At 37.8% G+C, this 14,324-nt stretch overlaps 1 protein-coding gene across 1 annotated transcript in view; it reads left to right on the forward strand.

The window, feature by feature from the left end:
- Positions 1-14,324, forward strand: part of LRP1B (LDL receptor related protein 1B) — a 2,167,013-nt gene that overhangs the window by 1,189,944 nt on the left and 962,745 nt on the right. The gene's annotated exons all lie outside the window — the stretch shown is intronic.

Consider the following 14,324-nt stretch of genomic DNA (forward strand, 5'->3'; position numbering starts at 1 on the left):
TTCTAGCTCATCCTGATCTTCCTGGCAGACACCTAGTCTCTCTTTATGTCATCATTCAAGCCTCACATTCTTAAGTTTTCCTGGAATCCCCCTGGCAGAGTTAAGCACCTTCATCTCCCTTTGAGAGCCCTGCTCATCTTGAGTCTCATTGTTTGTTTGCATCAATGATTTCCTACAGCTCTCTGAGCTCTTTGATAGCAGGAACTGTGTCTTTTTATCTATCTGGCTCTGGTTCATTATACATTGCTGTCCCCTAGTATGTACTATATGACTATCTGGTGGTTGAATGTACATCAAGCAGGTGAATAAAAATGACTAAAAATGTTTATAAACTGTACACCGAGATCATCATTCATCATTACATAGGTGGGATATGAACCCTTTTAGAAAGTCTAACTTGAATGGTGAAATTTTTCCTTCTATAGAATGTCTTGGTAGAATGGCCAAGTTGTCCCTTTTTGTTTGATTTTTGGTGTCTGATAAGCTGACTGAGGGATGGAAAGAAAGAGAGAACCAGAATGACAACAAGTCGGAAGTAATGAACATCACCCTATTCTATGTCCTGGGTACCAGCAGAATGCATGACACTGAATAAATGCTAAATAGTATTTTTAAATGAATTGGCATCAGTCTTCTTTGTGACTCTGAGTAAATGCTACATTATATTTTAAAATCAATAAACTTCAGTCTGTTTACAAGAACTGAGATTTTGGATGGAATAGTCTGGTTATTTTGGAGAAGGCAATGGCAACCCACTCCAGAACTCCTGCCTGGAAAATCCCATGGACGGAGGAGCCTGGTGGGCTGCAGTCCATGGGGTCGCAAAGAGTCAGACACGACTAAGCGACTTCCCTTTCACTTTTCACTTTCATGCATTGGAGAAGGAAATGGCAACCCACTCCAGATTCTTGCCTGGAGAATCGCAGCGACAGGGGAGCCTGGTGGGCTGCCGTCTATGGGGTCGGCCGTCTATGGGGTCACACAGAGTTGGACACGACTGAAGCGACTTAGCAGCAGCAACCGTAGCAGTCTGGTTATTTAGACGCTTTTTTTTTTTTTTTTAACGTAATGTTTCTCTGAAATTCAGGTTGACAAATCTGCATTTCTGCCACCACAAGCCTATATTTACTCTCAGTGGTATATAAGTGGTTTCTTATTTTCTGCAAACACTAATAATATCTTTAGACCACTTCAATAACTACCAATAAGTCCCTTCTCATTTCCATACATACTATGTATCATTGGCAGCATCAGAGCCATCAGAGTGCAGAGCCAAGCAATCTTCTGTTGATTGATACTTTTGATAACACCCTGCTGTTTATTGAAAGAACTTTCATTGATTGACTGCTCCAGGTGTTTTCTGATGAAAAGATGGATTAAATAGGAGGGGTGGCTCATTGTTGGGTCCTTTTTATAGCACTGGGTAATATGAAATCCTTATATGACCTACTTCTTATTTGTACAGACTTTTTCCTACTACTGCTTTTGTTTTCATTCTTAAAACAATTTCTATACATATAAACTTTTATTTATATGTAATGTATATTTGGTCATGGGCACATGAGCTACTTCCCAAGTAGTTCAGTGATAAAGAAACTGTTTGGCAATGTAGGAGCTGTAGGAGATACGGATTCAATCTCTGAGTTAGGAAGATCCTCTGGAGAAGGAAATGGCAACCTACTTCAGTATTCTTGCTTGGATAATCTCATGGACAGAGGAGACTGGTAGGGTACAGTCCCTGGGGTCACAAAGAGCCAGACACAACTGAGCATGCACATATATTTGGTTATAGATAAATATAGATTCATAAAATTATCTATATACATATAATACTATATAATACTCTTCAAATTTCCTTTTCTTATAAAAAGACCTGACTGAATTAGAGCAACACTAATGGCCTTTTTAAAAAAAGCTTAATTACCTATTTTAAAACCATATCACATTCTGAGGTACAAGGCATTAGGGCTTTGATGGTATGAATTGAGGGGGGAGGTACAAGATTCAGGCCATAAGAGGTTATATAAGGGATTATCACATTTTTGGGGAAGTACATGTAGAAGTGAAACATGATATCTGCAATTTATTTCAAATGGTATAGCAGGAAAAAAGTACTACATGTCTATGTGTATGTATGTTTATTACCCACATTCACACAGACATACATATACATTTTCTTTCCACCTCTGTCTCTCTTTCCTCTCTCTCTCTCTCTACTTTCTAGCTCATCCTCTCTTCTCTCTAAGGACAACATTTTAACAATTGATGAATCTGCATAAAAAGGTAATCTTTTACCTTAAAATTTGAGAATTTTCAAAATAAGAATTGGAGAGGAACAAGAAATATAAGACATGATTCTATCCTGTAAGAATCTTACAATCTGGTTAAGAAAAGGAAGGGATATGTAGATGAGTCTCAAATAAAATGGTAAATGGTGAGATAATAGGTGCAGATTACACAAAGGAAAAGGAGGAAAAGGAATCTTTTATTCACTCTCCTCCTTTATCTGAGAACAGAGCTAATTACAGAGAAATTAAACTGCAACAACCAAATACGATAGTGTGGTAGAAATTTAGCATTTCTATGTGGTCATTACCAACATTTTCCATTTTATATATGTCATCAGTACACTAAGAGTACATCCTGAGAAACACTGGGCTGGAGGAAGCAGAAGCTGGAATCAAGATTGCTGGGAGAGTATCAATAACCTCAGATATGCAGATGATACCACCCTTATGGCAGAAAGTGAAGAATTAAAGAGCCTCTTGATGAAAGTGAAACAGGAGAGTGACAAAGTTGGCTTAAAGTTCAACATTCAGAAAACTAAGGTCATGGCATCTGGTCCCTTCACTTCATGGCAAATAGATGGGGAAACAGTGGAAACAGTGGCTGACTTTATTTTTCTGGGCTCCAAAATCACTGCATATGGATTGCAGCCATGAAATTAAAAGATGCTAACTCCTTGGAATAAAAGTTATGACCAACCTAGACACCATATTAAAAAGCAGAGACATTGCTTTGTCAACAAAAGTCCATCTAGTCAAGGCTATGATTTTTCCAGTGGTCATGTATGGATGTGAGAGTTGGACTATAAAGAAAGCTGAGCACTGAAGAATTGATGCTTTTGAACTGTGGTGTTGAAGAAGACTCTTGAGAGTCCTTTGGACTGCAAGGAGATCCAACCAGTCCATCCTAAAGGAGATCAGTCCTGGGTGTTCATTGGAAGGACTGATGTTGAAGCTGAAACTCCAATACTTTGGTGGCCACCTGATGCAAAGAGCTGACTCATTTGAAAAGACCCTGATGCTGGTAAAGATTGAGGGCAGGAGGAGAAGGGGACAAAAGAGGATGAGATGGTTGGATGGCATCACCGACACAATGGACATGGGTTTTGGTGGACTCCGGGAGTTTTTGATGGACAGGGAGGCCTGGCGTGCTGCAGTTCATGGCGTTGCAAAGAGTCAGACACAACTGAGTGAACTGAACACTAAAAACACTTTTATGTAAAGTTCCTTAACATTTTGCTTGTTCTGGTGCTCATTTGACATATTTAGGCTCTATATTAGATAATGGAAATGTCCATACTGGATGAAACTTGCTGTTTGTGGACATCCCTATTTTAATTTTTAGCTTCTAATAATAATACTTAATTCTTTTGATGTTAAGAGATTTTTTTTGAATGGAGGACTTCCCTGGTGGCTTAGAGGGTAAAGCATCTGCCTGCAATGCAGGAGACCAGATTTGATCCCTGTGTTGGGAAGATGCCCTGGAGAAGGAAATGGCATTCCACTCCAGTATTCTTGCCTGGAAAATCCCATGGACAGAGGAGCCTGGTAGGCTACAGTCCATGGGGCCGCAAAGAGTCGGACACGACTGAGCGACTAGGAGAGACTAGGAGAGAGAGAGAATAATACTTAATTCTTTTGATGTTAAGAGATTTTTTTTAATGCCAGACATTCTAGTAAGAAGGTCTCATTTTTTAATTGTTTGATCCTCAGAATAGGCATATAAAAATATTTTTTTCCTCCATCTTGCAGATGAGGTAATGGACCCATGGTAAGTTTAAATAACTTATTCACAACTAATAAGCAATAGAATCAGAATTTTAACTTAGTCTTTATTGTAAGCCCATTATTTAGTCAGGCTTGTTTACTGTAAGAACACAGACCCCTGAAAAAATGGTAACCAATGATGTTATTATATAATTATTAAATACAGAAATTCTCAAGAACATCCAAAACTCAAAGTTTAATAAGCATTCATAGAGACTAAAGCTGGATATGGATTTTGTTATCAGAACATTTTTTTCAGGATAATCTTCCTTCTTTCTCCCACTAACAATCCTGGTTTACAATCCCAAGAGAAATATATTTGATAAATTTTGGTTATTAGTTTATGTATAAGATATGTATTGGTTACTCTTGGGCCAACTCCTATTCTTGTGATTAAGGTGGTGATTAGGAAGGATTAGTGTGAGGTCACATAACATAAAGTATATCCATTTGCATCCATCCTCTATTGCAAGAACTATGGGAAGAAGATCACGATCAATTATGACTGTTAGAGTCTATTAAAACTCAGTGATTTTATAGGTTTTGTTCAGAGCTGTTTGTAAACTTTATCTTCACAATAAGAAGTACAATGATTGTGCTCTATTTCTACAAGAAATAGAACAAGTACTGTCTACCCTAGTACTACCCAGGCTCATGCTCAGTTGCTCAGTCGTGTCCATCTCTTTGTGACCTCAGAGACTGTAGCCTACCAGGCTCGTCTGCCCATGGGATTTCCCAGGCACGGATACTGGGAATCCAAATGGATTGCCATTTCCTCCTCCAGGGGATCTTACTGACCCAGAGTTTGAACGTGTATCTTCTGCATCTCCTGGCAGGTGGATTCTTTACCATTGAGCCATCAGGGTAGCCCAGTACTACCCGTACTCTTATCACTATTGTCACATCCAATCATGGATTATGTTAAAAGTTTCACTGAGATTTACTGTAACTTTCCAGAAGCACTGTAACTAGAACTAATTATAGAATTCCACTTAAATTTTTCCATGTAAGAGTTATGTAGGAAGGGTAGTATTTTCCATTTTGTTTGTTTGTTTCTTTTTTTTTTTAATACTCAGATTATGCCCTGCCTGTTTGGGCCACTGCAGCATATTGGGTTGATGTCCTCAGAGAATCATCTGTTCTGATTGTAGTCTCAACAAACCATTTAGAATAAAGACAGGAATATGATAACACCTGTGTGAACCAATTGAATAATAAGAGTAGAGTCCAGCCTCCTGTCCAAAATAATTTATCTCTAAATGCATTATCTTAAGCTTGCTCATTTGAACATCCTATGACATTTTCCTGCCAAGCTCTAGGTTCTTGAGTTTTTCCTATAGTTTGTGCATATTGATTTAGTATTTCACTACTATTTTTAGTAAAAGCTTAGTATGATTTGCTAACTTGGAGATATTAATGTGGTGTTTCTCTCTTAACCATTTATCTCAAATGTAAAATAAGATTTATTCTGGAATGGATCCTATAGAGATTTTTCTTTTTTATGTTTCATCTGGAGAAGTTTTTATCTTTTTCCTTTGTCATTACTAAAACGGATCTTTATTCAGACACAAATGGTAAGTAGTTTTAAATATACAGTTTCACAAAATTCCTCATGAAAATCTTAACTCTATTATATCCATTGTGTTGGCCTTTTATTTGAAAAATGGATTTATATTTTCTCAAAGAGTTCTCAACATTATGCAGTTTAGAGCTAGTTTCTGGCATATATGTGGGATGATGAGAACTTCATGGCAGATGGATGACCCTTCTTTGACTTTACCACCAGTACCTAGCACTGTGTTTGCACATTACTGAGGCTCCACAAGCATTTATTCCATTGAAGTTGTATTGTGCCTCTTAGCAGCATCTTAGTTTTTCTTCTGTAACCTAAATTTTTCTATTAATATTTGGATTCATTAGCTTATTTAGCATGGAAGTGAGGTTCATCAACTATACCTACCCTCCCCCCACCCATCAGAAATCAGAATTATTTGGCAAAAACTTATCCCTCCAGCAAACTGACATATATAACTTGAAAATCACATCTTAAATTACACTGTTTCCTATCATTATTCCCAAAACCTCAATTAAAAATAAATAGTATCATGTGAAATAAGAACTGTGGAACAGTGGAAAGAGAAAATCATGTTTCAGTTGAATTTCTTCTGTATACTGAACAACAGTATAGCTCATTTAATTCATCAAAATGCATTCTTAATCAGGCATGATTTTTATATTTTCTCTGGTGAAGAAGCTGAGGCTTATAAGTTAAGTAACTTCCTCAGAATCAAATAGTTACTTGGATCAGAGTTGAAATTAATTGATCCTGGACAAATATTAGTTGGGTATTTTGGGGTGAAAATTCATACTTAATGATATTAGTCAGATACTTAAAAATTAGAAGTAATTTATATCTAATTGACTGTAGGCTTATTCCATAAAGATTATAGTCCTCATTTTTTTTCAACTTTTTAAAAAATTGAAATATAGTTAATTTACAAAGTTGTGTTAGTTTCAAATGTACAGCAAAATAATTCAGTTATAGATCTATATTCTTTTTCAGATTCATTATAAGGTAATTATAAGATATTGAATAAAGTTTCCTGTGCTATATAGTAGGTCTTTATTGTTTATTTTATATATATAGTATATATATATAATAGAATATATATATGTTAATCCCAAATTTCTTATTTCTTCCTCTGTCCCCCAACTATCCCCTTTGCTAACCATAAATCTGTTTTCTATGCCTGTGAGTCTATTTCTGTTTTGTAAGTAATCCTTGCTTTTAAATTGCTTATAATCTAGTATTGGATTTTAAATACCTTGGGGAGTATACTTCATGATAAGTGAGATTATCTTTCACAAAGTTTGATAATATTTTCACAAAATTAATTTACCTAAACTCATTGCATTAACTTTAACCAGTTAACTTTCATAGTGATTATACTCAAATGAGCATTTATGTGCATACTGGTATAGGTTCTAACAGAAATGGAGAAATTTGTCTTTAGAAAGCTTCTCAGTACTCTTGATTAAAAGAGAGGGAAGGAAGAGAGGAAGAAGGGAAGGGAAGATAGAAAAAAAAAAAAAAACTCAGACTATGGGATTTTAGAGCATTAGTCTTTGCATGGTTACATAACATGGTCACATTAAAAAAAGTTTGTGAAGAAAGTGAAGAGGAACTAAAAAGCCTCTTGATGAAAGTGAAAGAGGAGAGTGACAAAGTTGGCTTAAAGCTCAGCATTCAGGAAACTAAGATCATGGCATCTGGTCCCATCACTTCATGGCAAATAGACGGGTAAACAGTGGAAACAGTGTCAGACTTTATTTTTGGGGGCTCCAAAATCACTGCAGATGGTGATTGCAGCCATGAAGTTAAAAGACGTTTACTCCTTGGAAGGAAAGTTATGACCAACCTAGACAGCATATTAAAACACAGAAACATTACTTTGCCAACAAAGGTCCGCCTAGTCAAGGATATGATTTTTCCAGTGGTCATGTATGGATATGGGAGAAGGCAATGGCACCCCACTCCAGTACTCTTGCCTGGAAAATCCCAGGGATGGGGGAACCTGGTAGGCTACCATCTATGGGGTCGCACGGATTCGGACATGACTGAAGTGACTTAGCAGCAGCAGCAGCAGCAGCATGTATGTATATGAGAGTTGGACTGTAAAGAAAGCTGAGCACCGAAGAATTGATGCTTTTGAACTGTGGTGTTGGAGAAGACTCTTGAGATTCCCTTGGACTGCAAGGAGATCCAACCAGTCCATTCTAAAGATCAGTCCTGGTTGTTCTTTGGAAGGACTGATGCTAAAGCTGAAACTCCAGTACTTTGGCCACCTCATGCAAAGAGTTGACTCATTGGAAAAGATCCTGATGCTGGGAGGGATTGGGAGCAGGAGGAGAAGGGGACAACAGAGGATGAGATGGCTGGATGGTATCACCGACTCGATGGATGTGAGTTTGAGTGAACTCCAAGTTGGTGATGGACAGGGAGGCCTGCTGCTGCTGCTGCTGCTAAGTTGCTTCAGTCTTGTCTGACTCTGTGCAACCCCTGAGATGGCAGCCCACCAGGCTTCCCCGTCCCTGGGATTCTCCAGGCAAGAATACTGGAGTGGGTTGCCATTTCCTTCTCCAATGCATGAAAGTGAAAAGAGAAAGTGAAGTCACTCAGTCGTGTCCTACTCTTAGCGACCCCATGGACTGCAGCCCACCAGGCTCCTCTGTCCGTGGGATTTTCCGGCGTGCTGCAATTCATGGGGTCACAAAGAGTCGGACACGACTGAGCGACTGAAGTGAACTAGACAAATTCAGAAAAGGCTAATATTTATTGGGGCTACTGCTGCAGCAGGAAGGAGCAAAAACAAGGAACACATTTTCTTGCTCGTTCACTGAGGCAGGGATAATTGGCTCCTTATATGGGATGAGGGTAGGGATGGGTCTAGGGTTCAGGTTGGCAGGGTGGCTTAGGTGATCTGCTCACCCCCTTGGTGGTGCTGTGTGGATTTTTTATCTTTTTGTATCTTGTTTATAATTTGCCCCAACTGCACATGTATGCAGTTATTTTTAGTCCCTTATAGTTTCTTTGTATTTTGTTGCTTAGGAGACATTTTCTAAGTGTGAGCACTGCAGCGAAGGGTCCAGGTCCCAGCCTTCTTACAAGGGTTATCATCTTTATTTACAAATATAGGAAAAATGATGAATAATGCACTTTTATCAATTAACCTTTCACAGTCTCTCAGAACATTAGGGCTCTACCTATAGTTATTTCAATGGTCCAAATACTCTGTAGAAACTCAAAAATACAGTTGTTATTGCTGTTACTTATCAGACAAAACTATTTTATATACTATAGAGACAACTGATTTTTTTTTTCCTAAAGCTTTTACCTTCTATTTGGAAAAGCAAGATAGAAAGTCTAAATGCCATTTTTATATTAATATTTATAAGTCATAGTTAAAAATTCACACAATAAAAGCTATAAAGGTTTTAGTTTTTTAAGCTTAAAAAAAGAGAGAGAGAGAGAGAGAACTGGAAAACACTGGGAGGAAAACACTGGGAGGAAATTGAGCACAGCACATGTCCATAAATGAAGAGATCTGAAGTTTTATACCAAATCTTGCAATTACTTATCTGTATATGATCCTGGGCAAAAGCACTTTATCTCTCCAGGTCTTATAATTTAGTAATCCTACTATTCAAGGTGGAGAAAACATAATTTCATTAGTGTCACGCAAGTGTATGTTCCTCGGTTCTTTGTCTCGTCACAACAAAGATTTGGAGCGACGGACATTAAAGCCCTCGGCGCGTCACAGCTCTTGGGTCTTGGACAAACTGTGCTACAGCTCTTAGGCAAATCAGTGTTACAGCTCTATTTTATTTAGAAGATAAGAGGAGAGTGAGAGAGAGAGAGAAAGAGAGAGCGTGCGCGTACGCGGGAGATGGAGTCCGAGAGAAAGCGCTTTGGCTCCTCCTTTTATATGTTTTTTCCTCCACCTGGGCCTGCCCTATGCAAATTGGGCTTAGCCAGGAGTGCTGTTTGTTCTGCCTGAAGTATTCACTCTGGTCCTCGGACCTTCCTTTGACCTTCCTTGTTTTTTAGCCACCACCATTTTGGACTCCTTTTCCCTATTCTACCTACCTAACATTTAGGGTAGTACAGTTACAACATTAACTCAGAGTTTATTTTTATTTGGTACAATTTACCACTGCATTTTTAACTTTATTTTATTTTTTTTTGATAGCATCACTTGAAGTAAATGTTTGTCAACCATTCCTCATTTCTGGTTAACAGACCCACTACTTAATATAATAGTTTGAAAGTGGCCTTGAGAAGGCCACTTCTCACATTCCCTATGAGGAGTTTAAGGCCATGTTTGAGCAAAGAGAGAATGTTTCTTTCTTCATGGTTGCTTCATTACTTTTCTCTGTCTCTCTCTCCTCCATACCTTTTATCTTTATCACTATCTCTATTTATCTTGCTCTCTCCTGACAAGCTTTTTCTGCTGCACTCATACATTCCTTAAACATAGCTAACCAGTTCCCTGAACGTATCTGTCATTCAAGCCAGAAGTCACTACGAGCTTCCTGTGTCATATTTTAAAAATAAAATCAGAAAACCTGATTCACTCGCAACCAGCTTTTTGGATATCCAATGGCTAGCTAACCACCACTGGTCTAAAACAGGGAAAGGAGTCAGGGTTAGGAAGGACTACAGTGTAAAGGAAATTGGGCTATAGGAGCTAAATCTTGTGGGGGATGGACTTCTTCCTTGAAGAAAACAGAAGGAAAAAAATATCATGGACTGATTTAAACACTCCAAACTAAGTTTCCTAATCATAACATTCTGTATTTTGCTAAGAGTATCAGTGTTCATGGTGGACAATACAGTTTATTTAGGATATCCTGGTTACTGGTCAGTTGGATATTAAGTCATAAAGCCTTAAGTTAGCTCACTAGATCACTGAATCATTTTCATTCAGCTGCACAACTTTCATCTTTCTTTTATAAATATTTGAAAACACTTTTGCCTCACAATTTAATTTCTAAAGATGCAAAACCCAATTTTAGTGAGTATGTAAAAACTGTTATTTGGATAATTTACTTTATGGAATACAGATCTTCCTGGACTTATAATGGGGTTATTTCACAATATCCATCAGAAATGTATTTAATATTGCTATCCTACCAATCATCATAGCTTAGCCTAGCCTGCCTTTAACAGTCTCTGAACTCTTTATTAGCCTAGAGTTGAGCAAAATCATCTAACACAAAGTCTTTTAAAAATAAAGTGTTGAATATCTTATGTGATTTATTGAACACTGTATGAAAAGTGCAATACAGAATGCCTAGATGGGTACAGAATGGCTGTTAAGTGTATTGGTCATTTCCTCTCGTGCTCATGTGATTGACTGGGGATGTGACTGACACCAGTGCCCAGCATCATTTGAGAGTCAGTATCACATACTGCTAGCCCAGGAAAAGATTAAAACTCAAATTTTGACGTACATTAGCACCCCCCACCCCTGCCCCCACTCACACACACACACTTATCTACAAAGGATACATTCTAAGATTCTTACTGAATGATTAAAACTGGGGATAGTACTGAGCCCTTTATGTACCCTTTTACTGTCCTGATGAGTGGGTAACATACACAGCATGGAGTGCTGACAAAGGGATGATTCACCTCCCGAGTAGGACAGAGCAAAGCAGTGTGAGGTTTTATTACACTACTAAAAATGGTTCATCATTTAAAGCTTATGAATTATTTCTGAAATTTTCAATTTAATATTTTTGAACCACAAATGACTATGGTAGCTGAAACCTCACAAAATGAAACCATGGATAAGGTGGGGATACTATGTGGCTTCTAGTCACTGATTATCACTTTCGTACTATTGAATTGTCAAAAAATCATAAGTTGAATTATAATAATTCAGGGATTATCTATATGCATATATATATATATATTTTTTGAAAGTTTGATTGGCAGATGGAGATTGCATTTATTTATAATAATTAATTGCTTTTATTCATAATGGAATATGAACTTTGTTGTTCTACTTGTGCTGTTTCCTGTGCAAAGCAAAATAAAGTTTGGGAGCTTTTATAGACGAAATTAGTTATGTATGGATGTGAGAGTTGGACTGTAAAGAAAGCTAGGTGCCAAAGAATCGATGCTTTTGAACTGTGGTGTTGGAGAAGACTCTTGAGAGTCCCTTGGATTGCAAGGAGTTCCAACCATTCCATCCTAAATGAAATCAGTCCAGAATGTTCACTGGAAGGACTGATGTTGAAGCTGAAACTCCAGTACTTTGGCCACCTGATGTGAAGACCTGACTCATTTGAAAAGACCCTGATGCTGGGAAAGATTGAAGGTGGGCGGAGAAAGGGATGACAGAGGATGAGATGGTTGGATGGCATCACCGACTCAATGGACATGAATTTGAGTAAACTCTAGGAGTTGGTGATGGACAGGGAGGCCTGGCATGCTGCAGACTATGGGGTCACAAAGAGTCAGACATGACTGAGCAACTGAACTAAACTGAACTGATTGAAGAAATTATATATATTGTAATCTTAGCCTTCTGAATTTGCCAAGTATTGCTAAAAACCATTGATTACTCAAATAACTTTTCCTTTCATTTAAATAAAATAAAATTAATGTGTAGTAGTTGCATATATATTTTTTAAATTTCCAACTTTCCTAAGTAATAATTTCATAATACATTTGTTGTCTGTGGAATATTTGACTTCTTTTTCCTGTAGTTTTGATAGGTGTTTCAGTTACTATTTGTCTTAACTGTGAATATTTATCACATAAGAATTTTCCAGTTATAAATGTTAGAAAACTCCATTCAAATCAGCTTAAGCAGAAAAGATGAAATTTAATGACACAGATTTCTGAATAAACAAATGCTGCTTCCTTTGGTGTGGCAGGATTTAGGGTTCTAAAATATGTCCTTAGGACCTCTGTTTTCTCCATTTGGTTTACTGAACAAATCTGGTTCACTGATACTCTAATTTCCAGTTATTTCAACTGTTAATATCTATTAAATATTTTAAATTCACATTTAATGGTGGAGTATTCTCCTAAATAGTTTTTATGCACTCTGTCAAAGTTCCAAAAGAAAAAAAAAAATGAACCAGTAGGATTTATATAAATGTATATTTTTTTCCTAAGGAATTGGCATATACGGGTGTGGGTGCTAGCTAGTTAGATGAAAATGCTTAGGGCAGACAGTCAGGAAGGCAGGCTGGAAGCCTTGAACAAGGGCTGATGCTACAGTCTACATTTAAAATTTCTTCTTCAGGGAAGCTTTGGTTCTGCTTTTAAACTTTTCAACTGATTAAATCAAGCCCATCCAAATTATTGAGAATAATCTTAGATGATAATTATATATACAAAACATCTTCTTAGTAACAGCTGAATTGGTGTTCGATTGAACTGGAGACTATCAGATCAGATCAGATCAGATCAGTTGCTCAGTCGTGTCCGACTCTTTGCGACCCCATGAATCGCAGCACACCAGGCCTCCCTGTCCATCACAAACTCCCAGAGTTCACTCAGACTCATGTCCATCTAGTCAGTGACGCCATCCAGCCATCTCATCCTCTGTTGTCCCCTTCTCCTCTTGCCCCCAATCCCTCCCAGCATCAGGATCTTTTCCAATGAGTCAACTCTTTGCATGAGGTGGCCAAAGTACTGGAGTTTCAGCTTTAGCATCATTCCTTCCAAAGAAATCCCAGGGCTGATCTCCTTCAGAATGGACTGGTTGCATCTCCTTGCAGTCCAAGGGACTCTCAAGAGTCTTCTCCAACACCACAGTTCAAAAGCATCAATTCTTCGGCACTCAGCCTTTTTCACAGTCCAACTCTCACGTCCATACATGACCACAGGAAAAACCATAGCCTTGACTAGACGAACCTTTGTTGGCAAAGTAATGTCTCTGCTTTTGAATATGCTATCTAGGTTGGTCATAACTTTCCTTCCAAGGAGTAAGCGTCTTTTAATTTCATGGCTGCAGTCACCATCTGTAGTGATTTTGGAGCCCAGAAAAATAAAGTCTGACACTGTTTCCACTGTTTCCCCATCTATTTGCCATGAAGTGATGGGACTGGATGCCATGATCTTCCTTTTTTTGAATGTTAGCCGGTTAAATTGATATATTAAGTTGAATATTATAGACACTGATTTAGAAGAAAAATGTCATGAAGGTTGAGCAGCAGACAATAACCTAGGAAATTTTCTAATACAAGATTTACATAATTTTTTCTCTTTGAAAAACGAATTGGCCTCCATGTTAGAAATTACTAAAATTGAGAAGAGATTACCATGATTGAATAGCCTGTGTGGCTGTGTTTAGTTATTTAGTTGTTTCTGACTCTTTGTGACCCTTTAGACTAGGCTGCCAGGCTCCTCTGTCCATGGGGATTTTCAGGCAGGAATACTGAAGTGGGTTGCCATTTCCTTCTCCAGTGGATTGAACCTGAGTTTTCTGTCTCCTTCATCGCAGGCAGATTCTTTACCTTCTGAGCCATCAGAGAAGCCCCTTGAATAGCCTACTATTTTTAATTCTTTGAGTATGACACTAATAAGAATTTGTTAGTAGACATTGCTTCTATCAATTAACAATCTGCAATTACCCAAGCCGATCATCTCTGAGTATTTCTTCATAAGTTATGATGCATATTTATCTTCAATAATCTTGTTCCCTATTCCCGCTATAGGTAGAGATTAGATATTTTAGAATCCCCTGTTGT

The sequence above is a fragment of the Bos indicus genome, chromosome 2 (assembly GCF_029378745.1).
Source record: "Bos indicus isolate NIAB-ARS_2022 breed Sahiwal x Tharparkar chromosome 2, NIAB-ARS_B.indTharparkar_mat_pri_1.0, whole genome shotgun sequence".
Taxonomy (NCBI): domain Eukaryota; kingdom Metazoa; phylum Chordata; class Mammalia; order Artiodactyla; family Bovidae; genus Bos; species Bos indicus.